We start from the raw sequence: 21,691 nt of genomic DNA, 5'->3' as shown, positions 1-21,691 counted from the left end.
GGTTCACTATGTGTTGCCATTCAGGGACACTTATGGATGCTTGCACTGTTGATAAATCACAGCCTATGATGGTTGTAAACATGTAATACTGTATCGCGTGATTATATGTCCTTTGATTGCCTGACGATGTTTGGCTCACTGTTCTGTAAAATCAATAAAAACAAATTTAAAAAACAAACAAAAAAACACTGCTTTGTGCATTTTGAATGCTCACTTGGCTCTAAAATGGCTCTGGGGAGGTATCTTCATATTTTAGATTACTACATTCCCCCCATTTATCATTTGAGGATCCAAAGAGTGGCAACTTGTTCGTGTTATGGCGGAAAGAAAAGTGATGGTTATTCAAAATGTACTACGCTGTTTCAACTAATCTTATGAACTAGTATTGTACTTGTTCCTTTTTTATCTTACTTGTGTTATGTCGCATTGTATTGTAATGTTTATTTTGTGACAAAGAAATGCTCCATTCTCAATAAAGACTGTTTACTGCTTGAATATAGAATGTATATCTAGCAAAGTTTCTCAATCAGCTTAGCCTGAAAAATAGAATCATTCCTCTACAACTGAAGGATAGTTAGTAAGCTCACATCTCTTTCTAAGACAAAACAATATAATTAGACACTGATGAGCCAACCACCTACTTTTTCAGGGCCTGCGCCCTGCGTTCTTGGTTCAGGATAGCCAAGTTTGGTTGGCCGTCTCTGATTGATTGGTGCAATAAGAAATTAATAAATTAATGGTTTATGGGAATGGTGGATTGTGGTCATTCCAGCTTCCTCAATTGGAATTCGCGCCTACGGATCAGGGTTTTATACGGATGGTGCATGGCATTTGACCTTGAGGTCGCTTATTTGACGTGCCAGGAGTGACACCAAAATGCGCACCTGGCTCCCATGAAGAGTACTAGCATTTCAGTGTACCAATATGTTTGCCAGTCAACCATTATAAAGTTCATTAATGATTATGACCCACACCCTTGAGTGGCTGGACTACTGGCCACCCAAACCAGACTCTATAGCATTTGACAACATAGTCCGAGGTACATGCCCGGCTGTTCCAACATTTGCTCTTTCTCTCCGGGTTTACTACAAATCTCTATTCTATATTAGTTGCAGCTCTTTCATAAATCTGATTTGCCTGATGTTAGTGCCTCCGCTGCATTGTAATGATAAATAAACACTGCTGCTTCACTTTTAGCATGGGTAGAAAAAAAGATGGAAAAATAAACTCCTGCACCAGAATAGAGTTGCACCCATCATTGGGCACATCTGCCCCTATCTCATTCGAGAACACCTACAACCTGTCTCACCCCTAAAATGTTACTATGGAAGAACTTGCCTTCCCCTTCTTCACCTTTTCAGGACAGGTATCCTGAATAAGAACACAAGTATAAGTCAGGATGGTAATAAGTATAAAATAAATCTTGATTTTTGTGTTTCAGCCCATATTTGTGAATGTGTATGAACATTTTGTCTATCCCATGTTAAAAAATCCTCCTTGCATAATAGTGGTAAACTTGTGGGAATCCAGGGCAAGATGATCAACCCATGTAAAATGCTGGCCCTGGCATGATGATGGCAACTTGTGGGCATCCATGAAATGAGGATTAGCCCTAGTTAATTGCTGACCCTGGTATGTTGGTAGTTGCATTGTATTGTAATTGCATGTACATATCGCTTACTACCCCTGACGAGGCGTTGAAGTGCTTTTTTGATGAGTAGCACGCTATTCCAGAACCCATAAAGAATTAGTGGTGAATTAGTATAGTGAAATATGAAAGTCATTGTGTAGAGGATGTTAGTCATTTGGATTATGTCTGTCTGTAGAGCAACTAGTCCTCATGTAAAGCACTCTGATACCTTCGGGTCTAGTTTGCGCTACATAACCCCCCCCCTCCCAAAAAAAAGTACAGTAATTTAAGTGGTGGATATGTTAGTTATTTGGATTGAGAAGGATAGTGGAAAAGAGGGAAAAGGTTTGCATAAAGGATTAGTGGTGCATTAGTATAGGGAAATATGCAATTCATTTGCGTAATGGACATGTTGGCCTTATTGGATTGAAAAGGAATAGTGGAGACAGAGAAGAGGGAATGCAGTAAAGAAGAGGGAAGGGTCTTGAATATTTTTTGAGTTCATAGCAGTAGGAGGGGTCATTGGATGAGTAAAGGGGAGGGGGAGGGGGGAAAAGTCAGAGGTAAGGGTTTAGAAAGGCTTGTTTGGGAGATCTGAATAGTAAAAGCGGTATGAGGTCATGCAAGGAGGGGTAGAGGAGGGAAAGGGTTATTTGGTCATAGTTGTGGTATGGGGTTTGGGATGAATGAGAGAGTAGGAGAGTGTAAGTAGAGGATATATTGAGATATGCTGAATTAGAAGAAAAGTGATAAATATATAGATAGATAAGTACATGGAAGGTATATATATGCATAAGGAAGGTAGTATATGTAGATTAAAGATGCATTTAATAAACTCCAAGTTTCAAGTGTTGTACTAAATAATTATATTTGTTTTTTTAATAAAAATTGTAATTCAATAGTGAAGCAATTGTGGATAAATAGTTATGATAAAAGATTTACTTATTTATGTAGTCACTTCTATACATGTTAAAAACATAGAATAGTGTAACTATCAGTAATATGTACATTTGTTAAGCATAACTAACGAATATCTATATTTTGTAAAAACAATTATTAAACACGTTTATTCTAAGCAATACACATATAAAGGTACATATCTATAGTCCAAAAAATGCTTATATACAGCGGGATATGCTGTATAAATCTGTTTGGTATGATAGTTTTTTGGGGAAAGAGCCAATTCTTAAGTAGTTTTCTGAAGATCAGGTGGTTATCTGAGGACCTTATGTTAGGGGGGGTAAAGAGTTTTATAGTTTGGCTGCTTGAACAGAAAAGGATGTGACCCCATGTTTTTTTTCTTGTACGTTGAGATTTTGAGGCGAGGTGTCACTCTAGAGCGGAGCTTCGTTTGTTGATTTTGTTTGGCGATTTTATTCCTGATGAAGAGCGATCCTGTTCCACGGATCGCTTTGTGGGTGATACAAATGAGCTTGAACGTGGATCTTCTGGCAACTGGTAATCAATGAGGGCTTTAAAGGCAGGGGAGATGTGGTCCTACTGCGTTATATGTAGGAGCAGTCTGGCAGCCGAGTTCTGAATCAGTTGTAGTCTTTTTATAGTTGTTAAAGTTCATCCGTGGTAGAGGCTATTTGCGTAATTTAGTTTGGACACAACAAGAGGGATGGTAGCCTGGACTTTGTGTGGAAATCCCAGATGGGGGAAGATTATTCGCTGAGTTTTTATAGTAACAAAGCTTAATCGTGCAAGTTTGTCAACTTGGGCATTCATTGATAGCTTGGAGTCCATGATCATTCTGAGGTTTCTTACTTCTTTCGATACTTAAGGCGGTTTTCCCAGATCATAAGGCCAGGCGGTGAGCAGGTCATAACTTTTCCAATTGTCACACATGAGTATTTCCATTCTGGAAGCATTTAATTTGAGATGGCTCATCCATTGATACACGGCTCAGAGACAATAGAAAATTGTAGACTTTCCAATAACTTTGGGACATTCCCGTTGAAGGAGTATTTGCGTGTCATCTGCATATGCTATGTTATGTTAGAGAAACCTGTAAAGCACAACTGTTACCCTAGGGTGTCCTGATGCTAGCTATATTCCTCTGAAGAAAACATGATTTATGACCGGGTTATCAATCAATCAAAAAAGCCAAGTTTTGAGGGCCTTCCTGAATACCGGTAAGCCAGAAATGCTCCACAGATGGAAGGGGATGTCATTACAAACCTTTGCCGTACATGAAAAAACTTCTGCCACCCCAACAATTTCTTTTTGCACGTGGTACAGTCACCAGTTTTGCTCCCATGTAGCAAAGTGGTCTTTTTTGCACATACCACTGGAATTGCCTCTTTAAATGATCTGGTCCTATGCCTTGTAGGGCTTTGTGTACCATACAGAGAGATTTAAACTGTACTCGTTTCTTGACGGTAACCAGTGGAGTCTCCGGATTTCACTAGAGACCGATGCAAATTTAGACGTGCCGGAAAGCAGTCTAGCGGTCTCGTTCTGCTGTAATTGGAGTTTATGCAGAAAGTATACCTGAGTATTCAGGTAAAGGCTATTACAATAGTCTAGCCTAGCCATGGTTAGTGATGTAATCACCGTCCGCTGACTCTCCTGTTGCAAAAAAGGCAGTTTTTTTGCATATTCTAAGGACATATGACGTGGCCGAGACTACTGCAATGACTTGTTCACCAAAATTAAACTGTCATCTCAGTCAGAAAACTTTATTTCGCCAACACAAAGTAGGCATAAAAAGTGTACTATATATAAAAGACAGTTCTCAACATTACAACACGCATGAGAAAAAATCGCTAGTTTTAAAACACAGATACAAGTTCATGATCATTTACACAATCATAAAATCATTTCATTTTATAGAAATATAGTTTCAGGTAGTTATAGATCTCTTTTTTAGTGCCGGTAATAAAAAAATGCTAAAGAGAATCAGATCAAAGGATCAGGAATTAGCTGGAGATAATAAAATGCCACGCAACACTGTTTAAAATTCATTTTTCGCATAATAGGGATAAATAATGTTTCCTTTCATTATAATATTTTGAATTTAATTCAAATATCTTTATTCGGCATTACACAAAAAAACATAAAAGTTTGATTAAAAATGCTAAAAATACATATATTGTTTGTTATCTATACAGCAGGAAAAAAAAGATACCAAAATATTCATTACAATTCATTAGTCCTCCATCTGGTCCCCACTCCTTCCAGCAGATCCTCTTGTTTCTCTGAGTTTAAATGCTAATCTTAAAAAACGTGTAATAGAGAGCAGGGTCAGGGGGTCTTGGGCCATTTGTAAATGTAAAAGGGCACCTTGGCATGCCTAAATTTGAGTTTCTTCAGCAGACTAATTAGATAAAGGCGCCCGGACAAATGAATATAAAGGGCACAATAATACAAAATGAAGGGTGTCCTGCGGAGATCATTGACCTCACTAGGCCGTAAGCTCTGACTGACATTTTGCCCCATTCCCTCTCTTCTCTAGAGGCAGTTTTATAAGTAATAAACCTCTTCTTCACACTATCCTTATCCCGGCCTGCCCTTCCGGTCGGGTTAGGGAAGAGACCTTTGGAACCAATTCTTTTTACAAAACAGCCTTAAGATACTTCAGCCAAGGAATGTCCATTCCCCTGTCCCTACCAAGGCAATCCATAATTATTTGCCTGGTCAGTGTTGCCTCCGGGTTATCCCAGATCTTTAGCCATGCTAGCAGGGGTCTAACCTGGATCCTATCCTCTATAAGTGCCCCTCCCAGTTCTTTGTGAACAATATAAGAGGGGACATCCTGTGGGACCTTGAGGAGCCTTCTCATGTATTTATTCTCCTCCACCTGCAATTTGTCAGAATTGGCGATCCCCCAGAGTTCGGCACCATATGCCACTTTAGAGTAGCAAATGGAGTTGTATAAATTCATAATTTGCTCCTGGGACCAACAGCCCAGTCTGCGGCCGAAATTCATGATTACCCCTGTGCTGTACACTAGCCTATTACAACGCTCTTCGAGTAGTGCTTTAAAATTTAAATGCCCGTCAATTAAAACACCCAAATACGAGAAGGACTGCACCTTCTCTAATTTGTGTTTGCCTATTCTGTAATTAAAACATTTTCGCGGTTTCGACCCTGTTTCCATTACATTAAACTTGTTGAGGTTGGCAGACAGATCGAAATTATTCATGAAATCCACAAAGCCGTCTATCAATATCTGTAGACCCCGTGGAGTCCGTGCCAGCAGTACAGCGTAGTCTGCATTGAGCAAGACAGGGATTGCTCTTCTGCCTACTCTAGGTGAATCCACATTTAGGCTTAATAGGGCTTGTTCTAGGCCGTTTATATACAGGGAGAACAGGAATGGCGCCAAGATACACCCCTGGCGCACACCACTGGTGCAGGTAAAGGACTCAGTGCATCTGCCCACTAAATTATACCTTACATTAGCCGAGGTATTCCAGTGTAGGGCTTTTAAGATTTTTATAAGATCCTGGTCTGCCCCTAGATTACTCATTTGGGCCCACAGCTTCTCCCTATTGACACAGTCAAATGCTGCGGTTAGGTCCATGAAGGCTAAGTAGACCGTTTCATTACAGGCAATGGTATATTTAGCCCCCAGGAGAAATAAGTTTATGCATTGGTCTGTTGTGGATCTTTTGGCCCTAAATCCACACTGGACATCAGTAATAATCTGTTGGTCCTCAGCCCAGTTCATCAGACGGTTTAAAACACGTCCCAGGACTTTGACAGTGACTTCTATAAGGGAGATTGAGCGGTAACACTTGGGGTTATCTCTGTTCCCCTTTTTGAACATGGGCACTATTGTGGCCGTTGATCAAGAGCGCGGAAGCCCCGTGGCTATAGCAGCATTTAACACTCTTGTTAGGATTGAGGCCCACAGGTCCACCTTACTTAGGAAGAGGTCCGGCGGGATTCCATCCGGTCCCGGTGCCTTGTTTTTGGTGAGACCCATAATACCTGCAATAATCTCCTCTAGGGTGAATTTAAGTGTAACATTCCACCTCCCCGTCCCCTCACCATTATACAGTGGCTCACTATTCCTCCGATTATAAAGCCCTCTGAAATGCTCCACCCACTGTTCCGGGAGAACGTTGGAACCTATCTGTGGACTGTTTACATCTTGAAAACAGGGATTATTAATTATCTTCCAGAAGGTAATTGTGTCTTTCCTTTCTGCAGCTCCTCTCAGGTCCTCCCAAGTTTGAATTTGGAGGGCCCTCTTCCGTCGCTTATCGTCTGCTTATAGTTAAGCCTGCATTGCGTCACCCTTTGTTTGTCCCTTGGGTTGAGTCTTAGTGCGGCTCTTAGCTTTCTCTGTACAAGGGAACATGCACTGTCACACCACCTGGGATCCTTTTTGGTATTGGACTGTCCTGTCAATTTTAAAAGGCCATCTATTAGGCGACCCATTTCTTCAAATAGATCGACTAGATGTGACCATTCCATTGATGAGTCAAGGCATTTCTCTAGAGCTGTCCACCCTCTTTTGCTAGGGACCTGTAGAAGCTTTCCCCATTAATTCTCAACCATTTCAGGCGCCTGCCCTGATCAGTGATCTTTTCTACATTTGACCCGGCCCCCCTCTTCTTTGTGACCCTACTTATATTTGACGCTAATAGGGACAGTACTAGGGGGTTGTGGTCACTAAAACCACTCAATTCTATTGAAAATCCCCATACCCATTTCTTTAGTAGTTTGAGACACCAAAATAAAATCAATGAAGGAGCTGCAACCCCTTCCTTTAAAAGTGGGGGTAACCAGCTTATTAAAGTCAGCAACCAATATGTCCATTATGTGTTCAAGCCTGTGGTTAATCATCACCCTTCTCAGCTCCCTGCCCTCCAGTGTGTGCTCAAAATGGGGTCCCTCCTCTGAGCTACAGGAGGTCCCGTCTTCTTTAATGGGTAACAGATTAGGGCACAAGTGGCAATTGAGGTCACCCACGATTAAAAGCATGGGAGCCATTGTGCCCTGCTTTTGCTCGATCAGGGGATTTCGTCTTTCGTCTAACTCTCTCACTCTGGAGCCTCCCGAGTTCTAAAAATTCACCAGGGTTATATTAAAACCCCTGTTTTTAAACCCGAGGCCTATCATATATTCCGAGTTCCATTTTAGATCAACCCAACCCCCTTCTAGGCACACGTCTACAAATATTAGGAGACCTCCCCTCGCTCTTCCGGCCATGGACTTACTTGCCGGGATCCCAAACGATTTGTACCCAACTAAATGAAAATGAGAGTGGTCTACCTCCCAGGTTTCCTGGAGACAGATTATTTAAATGTATTCATATATTCCAGCCACTCCTGATTCTAAAATTTAGCTGACAGGCCTGCTACATTCCAAGATACTAATTCAATGGTGCTCCCTAATGTGTCTACCTCAGGGCATAGGTCTGTACTTGCTCTAACGGTACATTGGGGTGCCTTAATTCTGGGAGTCCTTATGTTACAGGGGGCAAGCTGGTATCTGTTTGATATGACTTCTCCTGCCTGCTCCTCCCCCTGTGGGTTTGGGTTCTGCAGGGCCACATTCAGGACGTTGTCTTGGCCTGATTTCTCTCCCTGTAGTCAGTCCACTTCACTAAGGTATCTTCCCCAGTGGAGTGATGCATATCTATTGTGTAAAGGGAGTGCCAAACCTCCCCCCTCCATCATTGGCACTACCTGCTGGCCATGTGAGTTTCCTCCCCCTGGGGCTCCAAGCCGAGGTTCGATCCTCGCCCCTGGCACCCCCCCCCCACCCTCTTGGCCTGCTTGGCTGACCAATCCTGGCCCTATGCGCATCAAATTGCTCAGAGTTGGGTGTGTAATCTGGTGGAATATAAAAATAAATTCCCAGCCTGGATAGAGGATCGTGAATATGTCCAGGGGCCCCAGCAAACTTGATCCACCACCCTGGAGTCATTGAAATTAATAATAACACAGTCTCCTGCTATGTTTTTTAACCTGGCTCCTACCCAGCTGACTCTCCTAACAAGGAGGATTTTGCACGTTACATCCTGGGGCAATGGCCTATTTTTATTTAGCCAGTGGGTTGTCTTATTTTTTAGTTGGTCATTGGTTTCAATTTTGCTGTCTTCCAATTCAGGGACACCAGTCAGAACTACAACATAAGGTGTACAGGCAGGGGGTAGGTCTAAGTGGGAGCGCAAATTTGTTGCCTCATTCTTGTCTCTAACCCTTTCATAACTTTCATAGCTGCGGCTTACTCCATGTATGTCTAAGGGGACTGCATTGCCTCCACTCGCTATTCTTCCCTTTAAGATACCTGGGCCTGACAGGTGGGAGACCGGGCCCATGGTTGATGCTACCGTGGTACTAGGCAAGCAGCTGGATCCCTTCCACCCTCCCTCACTGGCTCATTTACATAGCTGCAATTTGCTACTTTATTCTCAACTAGCAGCCCGCCCCAGCGTTGCCTGGGGCAGAAAGGGGCTGGGGGCAGCATTTGAGGCTTGCGTGCACTTCTGCCCCCAGCTCCCTCCCGCCCCGGCCCGTCCCTGCCCCCCCTCCCGCCTGATCCTTACCTCAGCCGCCGGTCCCGCTCCAAGCTCCCCGCCCGCACAGGCCGCCACTCTCCAGGTGCCCCGCCCGCACAGGCCGCCACTCTCGAGACGCCCCGCCCGCACAGGCCGCCACTCTCCAGGCGCCCCGCCCGCACAGGCCGCCACTCTCCATGCGCCCCGCCCGCACAGGCCGCCACTTCGCCCAGCAGCAAGCAGGGCCGCGGCAGTCCTCCCAGCAGGTTGCGATCTTCAGCGCCATTTCCGGAAGTGTTGCCAGGGAGCGCAAACGCAAATGATGTCATCACGCAGACGTCGCGGCCGGCGCTACTTGCAAGGGACTACTTTATTTTTATTTCGAAATTTTTTAAACAACGTATATTTTTTCTTTTTAATAGCCTATGTCCTTCTGCTTGCCCTGAAGTTTTCAAAGATGTCTTGGGTGTTTTGATTGGTGGTGTACTTTTCGAGTTTACCTGGCTCAAAGGTTTGTGTTCTCTCTTTATAATAGTAGTATAGATGCCTCCCATGGTGGTCATTATGAGTCTCTCCATTTTCTCACGCCTATTTTTAATTAATTTGAGTCTTTCCATTAATGGCTTCAAGGACGATGAACTAAGGGCACCTATTTTCTACCAGTGCACTTCCTCCGGCACCACTACACCAATTCCAATAACATCCGTACTGGAGGCGATTGCTATGGGCACAGTTTCTTGTGAGACTTAAATAATTGATGTGTCTGTGTGTGGCAACTCCCTCTGTTTACTTGGTTTAGAGGTCTTGGGTTTCTTTCCCTTTTGCTGTAAGCCTCCACGTGTGCCTCCTCTTTTTCTTTTGCCACCTCCCCCTCTTTAAAATCCATTGGTTGAGACGTCTCTTTGTGGACGTCTGCCACGCACGTAACCGTGTTCTTTGTTATCTCCGGCAGTGTCCTTCCTGGCATTAACGGGGGATTCAAGGGATCTTCTTTGTTGCTAATTAATATCTGGGTTTGATGTGAACTTCGACTGGGGACCCCTTGCGGTGCCAGACTGGCGAAGTCTTTCCGGGGAACGCACATTAATTATGCCCCCCCAGGGAAGATCATTTTGAAAACACAGAGTCCGTGGAAAGACGTTGTTCCGAGATGGCGATCTCATGTGCAAGCACGGAACTGGCCCTGGTTATGAACTGATCAAGGGTTCCCGCAACGTACCAGATTCCCACTCCTTTCCTCCCTCTTCCCTCCCGTGCTGTCATACTGAGCCAGTTTAGTTACCGGTATTGGGGGCAGAGGTTACTACAGTGGGCACAAGTGCTAATCTTAGGGGCCACTTACTGAGAGAGCACATCCACCGTTGAGATCCAGCACCTTTGGGGGGGGCCCAGCCCTGCCTCTCCCTGTCACGAACAGGCTCAAACGGGCTCATACGGGCCCGCCCTTGGCCCGGGCTTTCCCGGCGTACGCCCGCACGCGTCCCGTCCCAACACTCCAACAAGTCTCCCGGTCAAAACACTCCCGCTGCGATGCGGCACCCACGCAGCGGGTGCCACGAGGAGCTAAGTAGGCGGCGGTGAGGGGCTAATGCACCTCTGGTGCTCTCGGCGCGGGGCTCCTGGGGCCTGTAGTCCACCTCCTGGGCCAGCAACACTCCAACAAGTCTCCCGGTCAAAACACTCCCGCTGCGATGCGGCACCCACGCAGCGGGTGCCGGGAGGAGCCAAGTAGGCGGCGGGGAGGGGCTAATGCGCCTCTGGTGCTGTTGGAGCGGGGCTCCTGGGGCCTGTAGTCCACCTCTTGGGTCGGCAACACTCCAACAAGTCTCCCGGTCAAAACACTCCCGCTGTGATAAAATTTACAGAAAAACAAAAAATATATGTCATCCTGCGTAGATTGATTATCACATGTACAAAATGGGAGTTCAGAAACAACAAAAACATTGGTAGGAGTACCCAGCATTAACGGACTATAATTTAGATGAAATCTCACCAAGACATACCTATGTTGCAGATTAGTAACAAAGGTTAGATATGCTCTATTTGAGTTCGTTAATTCTATGATGGGGCACGCCAGGTAAGATTGAACTGTTGGGAGATTAATATTTCTAATCTCCCTTTTTATCTGGCGATTTGAAAGCAGTTGAGCTTTTAGGTCAGTTTTCGATATAGAACTGCAGTTGGAAGGTTCCAAGAAGGGGTAATGCAGAACAGCCTCCTTCAATGTTATTTCCATCTAGTTTCAGGACATCTTTGAAAATCTCTCTTGTCGAGACAAGGGACTCCTTTTGCCATATTGACTGCCACGTTAGGATAGGGGCCAATTGCAATTATATCAGTTATATAAGGGGCACCTATTTCCATGTGACACTTGTAGTGGGCACATGACTGTGGTAACGAAAGGATCCTTTTTAGGAAATTATCTCCGATAATCTGCAGTTTTGTAAATTCTTTCATGCCCCAAACAGCTGCCCCATAGGTAGAAGTAGAAACAGTCTTGGCTTGGTACACTGTTTTTATTAGATCTATTGGTTTTAAACCATTTTTTTTAAATAAACCTAGTTAGAGCCCCAATGTTTTTCCATCTATTAGTAATCCTCTTTTGCCATTTTGTTTGAATCTATCATCTATAAAGACTCCCAGGTTTTTCACTTTCCTAGTGGGTGTCGGGAGAGAACCCATAGAAACCAGCCACCAGCTTAGGCTTCAAAAGCTGGGATAATTCCCAAACAAGATCACCTCCGTTTTACTGGAGTTGAGTTTCAGACAATTTTGAGACATCCACCTCCCGACTGCTTCCATACATCGTTTACTATTCCATTTTCTTGCCCTGGAAGCAGCAACACCACAATTTGTGTGTCTTCAGCATAGGAGGTGAGGCAAAAGCCGAAGGAGTCGATGAGGGGGGCCAAGGAGGAGATGTACACATTAAAGAGTGTGGGGCTCATGGACTCCACAAGGCAGAGAAAAAGGTTTGGAGCAAAATTTGTCTAAAGAAACAGTTTGCGATCTGTCTGTGAGCAAGGACTTCAGGAGTTTCCATGCTTTACCCTGGACGCCGCTATCCCGCAACCGGTCCATCAATAAATCATGATGGACTGTATCAAAGGCAGCGGAAAAGTCCAACATAATCATAGCGGCCTTGCCTTCCTGATCTAGAGCTGCCCTGATCTCTTCCGTAGATTTTAGGCACGCAGATTCTGATGTGTCCCTCCTTAAAACCATATTGGGTAGGATCCAGGGCTTGAGCTTCTTTCAGATAAGTACTCAATTGTGCATTCATTTCTCTCTGGACCAGTTTAGCTGGGAGTTGGAGATTTGAGATGGGTCGGAAACTGTTCGGGTCCTTAGGGCCCATCTTAGGTTTTTTAAGCAGTAGTAATATTTATGCAATTTTCCAGGATTTAGGAAAATACCCATCTAGAAACATTGCGTTAAATAGTGAGGTAAGTGTCCTCACTATCGGTTCCGGGGCCAGTTTCAACACTGCGACAGGACACGGATCATAGGGGGATCTTAATTTTGATGACATTAAAGATTATGAGTGTCCATAACAGATAGTGGTGCGAACTTATCAAAACTAGACTTATGACCCTCTGTTGAGTCCACTGTCCTGACAGTTATTGGTCCTTTGAATGTTGAAAAGATAGCCTCAACTTTTCCGAGAAAAACTTGGCGATTTCATCGCATAATCCCTGGCTCATTAAGATATTCGCTGGGCGAGTTACTGTTTTGGAGAGCTCCTTGGCTGAGTTTTTTGCTAAATTAATTTGGTTAGCAAAGAACTACTTCTTTGTCTTGAAAAGTAACTGTTTGTGTATCATGAGGCTTTGTTTATAGATGTTTTTCTCCGTGACTTTATATTCTTTCCTCCAGTTCCGCTCCAGACGTTTACAACACAGTATTTGTGCACATGAGGTGACATTGATTGATCAGTGCTGGTAATAACTTCATGTAGATGTTGAAAAGCATGGACAAGATGATAGATCCTTGAGGGAACCCTGCTTTTGTGAAGTATGGTTTGGACGAGAAAGGGGGGCATGGATGACAGTTCTGTAGAGTCTTTGTATTAGAGTGCCATGGTCAACCATGTCAAAGGCAGCTAAGAGGTCCAAGAGAAGTAGTGCAGCATCCCTGTTGTGATCAACTGTGTTCTTAAGGTCATCTCAGATGGCAACAAGGGCAGATTCTGTGCCTCTTCCTGTATGGAACCCAGTTTGGAGGTCTGAAAGTATGGCATTACCTTCAGTGAATTTTGACATCTGGGTGAATCCTGCTGTTTCTATCAGTCTGCCTGCCCAGGAAAGTTCCATTTGTGCAGTTGTCAGGGTTCAGCGGGTCCAAGTTTCTTTTCTTCAGTAATCGGCGTATGTCTGTCTTTTTGAGTCCTTCTGGAAATATTTAGGTAGTTAAGGAATTGGTGCTGATTTGTCTTACTGGTGTGGCAGCAGAGGGTTTGCAGTGGACAAGGACCAGAGGGGCTGCCGGCAGGCCTGCTTTCTTTGGCCAGGTCCATAAATTCATCGTATGAAATGTGTTGGAAGGAACGGAGAGGCTAGGTTAGAGGATTCTTGGATTCTTGTTTTGGAAAAGGGACGGTGCTAGTGCTTTATCTTTGTTTTAAATATGAGCCTAATGTGTTTGCTTTGGCTGTGTAATGATTTGCAAGTTTGTCTGTGAAATCTTGAGTAATGGGATGATCTCCTTTCAAGGCAATTTGGATTACGAAATGCATTGAGAATTTTATAGCATTCTTTATTTGCACATTTAGCATTTTGAATTCTTTCTGAATAGTACCCTTTCTCAGCTTTTTTGATAACTGACTTGTATAATCTGTTACGTTTCCTGTAGGCTTAGTTTGTCTTGATTGGTGTTTGTTTTGAGCCAGGCACATTGCAGCTTTCCAATTTGTTGTTTTATCTCTGATTGATTGATTGGATACAACAGCTAGGCCACCTCCTCCTTTGCCTATACAATTTTAGGTGATTGTTTGATAGCCTAGAGGAATGGCTTCATGCAGGAGTGGAGCCATATCATCACCCAACCATGATTCAGTTATGAATAGTATGTCAGGTTTTAGGTCAGTGAGAAGGTCGTAGACGTGATGTTTGCTTTTAGAGAGCGATCAAAAATTTATTAGTAGACAGTTTAGAGAACGTGCTTTGGTAATAGTGCGACTTTGTTTTGTAAAATAGTGAGCAGTAGTTTGTGGGCTTGCATCAGGTGTGTCCTTAGCTTTGGTATTATCATTATGAGGATAGCAATCATGTAGCTGTTTTTTTATCGTGTTCCTCATACAGCAGGCTAAGAACGCATTTGATGGGTCTGTGTGTGTAGGTGGTGGAGACAGTGGTTGAAAGTGAGTTGGTGAGCTTTGTTGTTTTCGTAGTGTAACCTTGTTGTGCAGTGAACACAGAGAAGCGAAGTTGTGAGGTGTGGCATGTTGCTTGTTTTGCTTTTATCTATTTAGGGTGGAAGGTGTATGAGTTAGGGGTAGTGGTGCAGAATGTAGGTCATGTAGTAAGGTTCTAAATTGTCCAATTGATCAGAGACGGTTAAAAGAGTTGCTGTGTTGCTGTATATATGTTAGGTGTGGGTGAAGAGAGAAGGCCTGGCATTGGAGTTTGTTCATTTGTGTAGTCGGAAAGGTGTGTGTATTTCTATAGTTTGTGAAGGAAAGTATTATGAGGTGTAGCACATGAGAGATTTTGTTGTGCTGGTGTGGGTGATGGGTTTGGTTTTTACAAAGTAGGAAAACGAGGTACTGATACATTTGTTTTATGAGATGGATTTGTTTGAATAGTATTGTTTGTGAGGGGAAGTTGTATGGTTAAGGGGTGGTGATGTGTTTGTGAATAGAGTGTATGTTGTGTGTAGGAGGGGGTGAAGTACAGTTAAGAGTGTTTGTCTTAGATATGACTGCTGCAAGATGCATATGTGTGGTGCAGTGGAGTGTAAGTTTTGTGTGGTTGTGTTATTGTGGTAGAAAGAAGAGGAGGGTGTTGGTCGGAGAAATGATGGAAGGCTGAGTATAGGTTTGTTAGAGACAAAAAGGGGTCTGTTAGGAGTAATTATAGAAGGGAGTGTGTGTCTGGATGGGATATAGTAAAGTATGGTGATGATTTGGGTTGGGTTAGTGATGAGTGGATGGGTTAGTGGTATTGGATAGAGTTGTGTACTGTTTGTAGGTTATGGAGCAAATGTGTGGTAGCTGAGAAAGAAAGGTGTATAGGTTTGATTTCTGGAGTTTAGTAGTGGGTGCTGACATTGAACTTTGTATTGAGTTTGTTTGTAGTAAATGAGTGGAGTACATTTACTGTGAGTGTGTTACTCTGGTCGTGGATGAGGTGGGGTGGGTGCCGGTGTATATGAAAGTGGGAAGCATGTATGGCACTAGTAGCAACTAGTCTCAAACAGGCAATTGCCTGTGTCCTCTCTGCTCTCCGCATCGACGCCCGGTCTGAGATGCCATGAAACCTGGCCTCAAATAGCCCTAGTAATAAGGTGACCCCTTCGGCCAATGGGAATCATAGCCCTAACCAATCACACCACTGGCCCTAAGCCCTAGAAGCAATTGGACAACAGCCTCTTATAGTCAATCATAGCCCTAGTCCCAGCAGCCAATCAGGCATGAAACCCTAATCCCTACGTCCAATAGAAAGCCTAGCCCCAGCCCTTGCCCCAAACCTGTTCCCAGCAGCCAATCTAGCAGGAAACCCTAAGCCTTCCGTTCAATAGAAAACCTAGCACCAGGAACCAATCAGAAACCCTAAACCTATCCAACAATCAGATCACTAAGCCCTACGTCAATAGAATCAGTGACCGAGGAACCAATCAGCACCCTTAAATACTCAACCAATGAGGATACTACTAAGCCTAATCCAATAGAAAAACCGTATACAGCCACCAGTCAGTGCACAACTGTAACTTTCAATAGCTGCCTATATAAGTTGCCTGTGACCTCAGGCAGTGTTTGCTGGGCAAGGGGATGGAAGCAGCTCCTTAATTCAAAATCTCCTAGGTGATAAATTGGCTCAATCCACACTCTGGAGTTCTGCAGGTAAGGGCCTAAAAACATTGCCCTCTAGCAATATTGTTTTTCCAACACTCGTCCCTGCTCGCAGGCCAGGTCGCCCCCCACGGCCCCTCCTGTGCGCTCGTGACCCCCCCCCCGTGCTGCCCTCCACTGCCGTGAGTCCGCCGCTGGCTCTGATCGCTATTCATTCTCTACCTGTTGTTGCCTCTTTGCCAACTGTTCTGCCATTATTGTATTGTATCTACCCCCAGCGCCCCTTCTCCTGCCCCCCACCGCCGTATTCCCGTCCCTGCTTCCCGCCACTGCTCCCCCGCCCCTGTTCTTTCCGCGACCCGTATCCCGCCACCCATTAGCCGCCCCGCTCCCACCTCCCAGCTGCTCCTCTCTCCCACTTCGCCTTATATGGAGGATGCCGCGCGGAAGCGCGCAGCGGACGTGCGCAGTGGATGCGCGCAGCGGGCGCAACGCTGGCGCGCCAAAGGCAAGCCCGTCCGCGCCTGGACCGCGCCCAGCTCCAGAACCCCTGGACCTCTAGGCCGCCACACCACCAGACTGCACTACGACTCCGGCACCCTCCACGCACTCAACCCCGGACAAGATCTCACCTGCTACCAAGCCTCCCCGAGGCGCACCAAAGGACCCTTCACCTGCCGGAACTGCAGCTTCACCAGCATCCGGCCCGCCAAACCTCCAACCAGAGAACCCAACCACCTCCGATGCATCCTCCTCAACACCCACTCCGCTCGCAAACACGCTATCGAACTCTGGGACCTCCTAGACTCAACCACCCCGACGTCGCCTTCCTGACGGTGACCTGGCTGAACACCACCTGGGCACCAGACATCGCCATAGCCATCCCGGAAGCTACAAGATCTCCCGCAGAGACCGCACCAACGGAGTGGGAGGTGGAATTGCCATCATTCAAAAGGACACCCTCAGAATCTCAACCAACACAAACGACACCCTCACCACCACCGAGCACATGCACTTCCAGATCCACACCGACCTCAACACCACCCTAAGAGGAACACTCCTCTACAGGCCACCCGGACCCCGACCACAGTTCAGCGACATCATCGCCGATCTCATCAGCACCCATGCCCTCGCCTCCATAGACTACATCCTCCTGGGGGACCTGAACTTTCACCTTGAGAACAACAATGACGCCAAATCCACCGCCCTGATCGACAACCTCGCCAACCTCGGACTCAAACAGCTTGTGATGACACCCACCCACGCCGCCGGACACACACTGAACCCAATCTTCTTCGCAAGTCCCCACATTTCCTTCAACCACACCACCGAACCCCACTGGACAGACCACAGATGCGTCCACTTTACCTTCAGGAAACCCGCCACACACCATCGCACCCAACAGATGCCAGGCCACTGCTGGGGCAAGATCACAGAGGACCAACTGATCACCACCCTCGCCCTGGCACCACCCGCCGACCCCTCCGACCCCGACACCGCCGCCACCAACCTCAAAAAGTGGATCAACGACTGCGCCAACACCCTCGCCCCACTCAAGACCACCACCACCAACCTCACGAACAAGAAAGCCTCATGGTTCACCGAAGACCTCCGGATCTCCAAGCGAACCTGTCGGAAGCTGGAGAAGAGCTGGCTCCGCGACCAAACACAAGACAGCTGCACAGCCCACAAGAACGCCACCCGCAGACACCACCAACTAATCAGGACCGCAAAGAGGACCACCTTCAAGGACCGCCTAGACAGCAACGCACACAACAGCAAAGAACTCTTCAACATCGTGAAAGAACTCTCCAACCCCAGCTCCAACACCAACGACATTCCACCATCACAAGACCTGTGCAACTCACTGGCCACCTTCTTTCACCGCAAGATCATCGACATCCACAACAGCTTCAACACCACCACCCCCACACCCACCGCCGAGACCACCACCCCTGCGACCACCACCCGCACCAGTCGCCTGACCGCCTGGTCCATGGTCAGCGACGAAGACACCATCAAGACCATGAACTCCATCCACTCCGGATCCCCAACCGACCCATGCCCTTACTACGTTTTCAACAAAGCCAGCACCACCATCGCACCCCATCTCCGGAAAACAATCAACATCTCCTTTGAGACTGCAACCTTCCCAGAGAGCTGAAAGCATGCCGAGATCAAAGCCCTACTGAAGAAACCCAAGGCAGACCCCAACGACCTCAGGAACTTCCGGCTCATCTCCCTGATCCCTTTCCCGGTGAAAGTAAAGGAGAAGATCGTCAACAGACAGCTGACCCGCTACCTCGAAGACAACAACATCCTGGACCCATCTCAGTCCAGCTTTCGCAGCAACCACAGCACCGAGACCACCATCATCGCCGCCACCGACATCAGGATCCCGATGGAAAAAGGAGAAACAGCCGCCCTCATCCTTCTGGACCTATCGGCAGACTTTGGCACGGTCTGCCACCGCACCCTAACAGCACGCCTCCATGACCCCGGAATCCAAGAGAAAGCCCTGGCCTGGACCACATCCTTCCTCTCCAACAGAACCCAGAGCGTCCGCCTCCCACCCTTCCGCTCCAAGACCACCAAGATCATCTGCGGTGTTCCACAGGGATCCTCCCTCAGCCCGACGTTGTTCAATATCTACATGGCACCACTCGCCCACGTCGCACGACAACACAGCCTCAACATCATATCCTACGACAACACCCAGCTGATCATATCCCTCACCGAAGACCCCCACATCGCCAAAGCCAACCTCCACAGAGGAATGAAGGCCGTCGCTGAATGGATGAAAGACAGCAGGCTGAAGCTGAACTCAGACAAGACGGAGGTCCTCATTCTCGGCCCCACCCCATCAGCCTGGGACGACTCCTGGTGGCCAACATTGCTGGGGACAGCCCCAGAACCCACCGACCATGCAACCAACTTGGGGGTCATCCTTGACTCCGCCCTCTCCATGATCAAGCAGGTCAACGCCGACTACGCTTCCTGCTTCCACACCCTCCGAATGCTCCGCAGGATCTTCAAATGGATCCCCTCCGACATGAGAAAAGCCATCACCCAGGCCCTAGTCACCAGCAGACTGGACTACGGAACGCCCTCTATGCAGGAATTACAACCAAGCTCCTGAGACGGCTGCAACGCATCCAGAACGCCTCGGCACAACTGATTCTCAACGTCCCCCGATGCAGCCACATCACACCCCACCTGAGAGGCCTGCAATGGCTCCCCGTCAACAACAGGATCACCTTCAAACTCATCATCCACGCACACAAGGCCCTACACAACGCCGGACCAGCATACCTCAACGACTGACTCAGCTTCTACACCCCCACCCGCAACCTCCGCTCGGCCAACCTCGCCAAAGTTCCACGCGTCCGGAAAACCGCCGCCGGCGGTAGATCCTTTTCCTACCTCGCCGCCAAGACCTGGAACACTCTCCTTACCGGCCTACGACAGACCCAGGACCTACTGGCCTTCAGAAGACTTCTCAAGACCTGGCTCTTCGATCGGTAGCAGCCTCCCCCACCCCCAGCGCCTTGAGACCCTCATGGGTATGTAGCGCGCTTTACAAATGGATTGATTGAAAACAACTCAGTTGCCTATCCAAAAAAATGAATTTTACAATCCCCTTCCAAACACAGTTTAAACAACTGATAGCAGATGACTGCAGTCTCAAAGCTCAATCTGTTCTGTCTCTGATGTACAATATCTGTTTCTAAGGGGGGGAGTTAATCTGGTTTCATTCACTTGCTATGACAAAATGGAAGCTCTGGGTGGATTGCTTAACACACTGGTCTGAGCACAGATCAAGGTAGAAACTAGGAGGGAAATCAGGTAGTCCCTGGCAATTTTGCAAATAAATCAGATTTTGGACTGCAAAGCCTACAATGCAACAGGTAAAATGAGAGTCACTGGCAAGTAAAACCTCAGATTTTTAAACAAAATAGGTGAGAAATTATACCAATCACAGGCAGGTGAAAATTTCAATTTGTAAACTAACAGCCACAAGCAAAACAGGTGAAAGGGATGCATTCACTGGAAGAGGAAAATCACTTTTAAACTTCAGTAAAGTGACAGCACGAAGGCTGTCTTCTTACCGCCTCCTGGTCCTTGGTTCACTGAAATCTTGGGCACAGGGAAACTGCAGCTCACAAAATAGAGGTAAATGTTTTGGGGTTCACCCAACAAATGCTTAAGGGGCCTGGGCAGGTGTGAGAGGAGGGCTCAGGGTTGATTGGGAGTGAGGAGGTTCCCTGATACTGTGGAAATTCATGCGGATTCTGGCAGAATGGGGGACATTCTTGGCACACTGTGGGTGTCTATAGTGTGATGGTGCCACTCTTGGGCTTAGTTATGTTAATTCATGGCATATTATGGGCGTCCATTGTATGATGGTACCTATCTCAGGCATAATGCTAGTGACCAAATGGTAACCATTCTTGACATCTTGTGAGGATCAATGGCATAATAGTACCCACTTATTATAGAATGGTTGTCCTGGATGCATGGTAACATTTATTGGCATTCTGAAGGCATCCCTGGCACAATGGTACTTCTCAGTAGAGCTCATAAAGACTGAGGAGCTCTTAGAATTCCATAACCATGTGTCCAAGGCAAAAACACTATCACATTAAACCCAGAATAGTGGATGGATCCCAGTAGGCTTTGGTGACTGGGAGTCTGCAGGAGTGCATGCAGCACGGATACTGGGAGGAAATGTGCACTGTAAGGAAGGTAAGCAATTAGGAGGGAGTGCAAGATTTACTGGATTCAAAACATATATACAGTTATACTTCATTTTACCACTTCTTACTCAATATATATGCATTTTATAAATAGTACTATCCGTTTTACAACCTTTCTATACATGCATATGTTTATATTTCCTCGTTTTGCATTAGAAGTGTTGTCTGAAGTTTTGACGCACCTTTATGGAACAGCATTAGGAAACAGTGGAAATTAAATACCTGGTTTGGGCATTGACACACAACATATAAAAGAAGGCACTCTTTTTGAGGTTCATTGCATCATCTCATGAATTTAAAACAGTGTTCCACAAGAGAATAACAGTAAGTTACTGTTGATGTATGTGAATTCTTACCCAAGGACTCATAACAATACCACCTAGTCATTCTGAGAGCGTTATCTGGGCACCAACCCAACAAAAACATAAAAAAGAACACATTTTGTAACATTCACTACCATGTATGCACACTGGGAGCCCACGCATTGCAGTGCATTTTTAGTACTCTGCCACCTATTGCTCTTCCTTTTATGCACCATATGTACAACGAACAGGACTGCAACACTGATAATTAGCACTGACCCTCTGCGCACACTAATTTTGCACTACTGGGTCAGATGCCATCCATGAATTAGAAGGAGAAATCACAGTTCAGATCTGTGATCTCCTTTGCACTTCCAGTTATGGTGCTTTATACACTAACGTTGCAGTACAATCAAAGGCTTCATGTGTGGATCCTCCTAAGCAGCATTTTATCTGGTCCTTCGCTCTAGTTTGTGATCCCAATCATCCAGCCAACATAGCATTACCCTCATCAGACAGCAAAGCAGATTT

General features: G+C 46.1%; 1 protein-coding gene across 6 annotated transcripts in view; it reads right to left on the bottom strand.

Annotated features, from left to right (window-relative positions):
• The window catches only part of PPP1R13L (protein phosphatase 1 regulatory subunit 13 like), a 753,157-nt gene that overhangs the window by 295,251 nt on the left and 436,215 nt on the right, over positions 1-21,691 (bottom strand). The gene's annotated exons all lie outside the window — the stretch shown is intronic.

The sequence above is a fragment of the Lissotriton vulgaris genome, chromosome 9 (genome assembly GCF_964263255.1).
Source record: "Lissotriton vulgaris chromosome 9, aLisVul1.2, whole genome shotgun sequence".
NCBI classification, from domain to species: Eukaryota; Metazoa; Chordata; class Amphibia; order Caudata; family Salamandridae; genus Lissotriton; species Lissotriton vulgaris.
The sequence above is the reverse complement of the archived record's forward strand: the minus strand, read 5'-3'. Positions and strand labels throughout refer to the sequence as shown.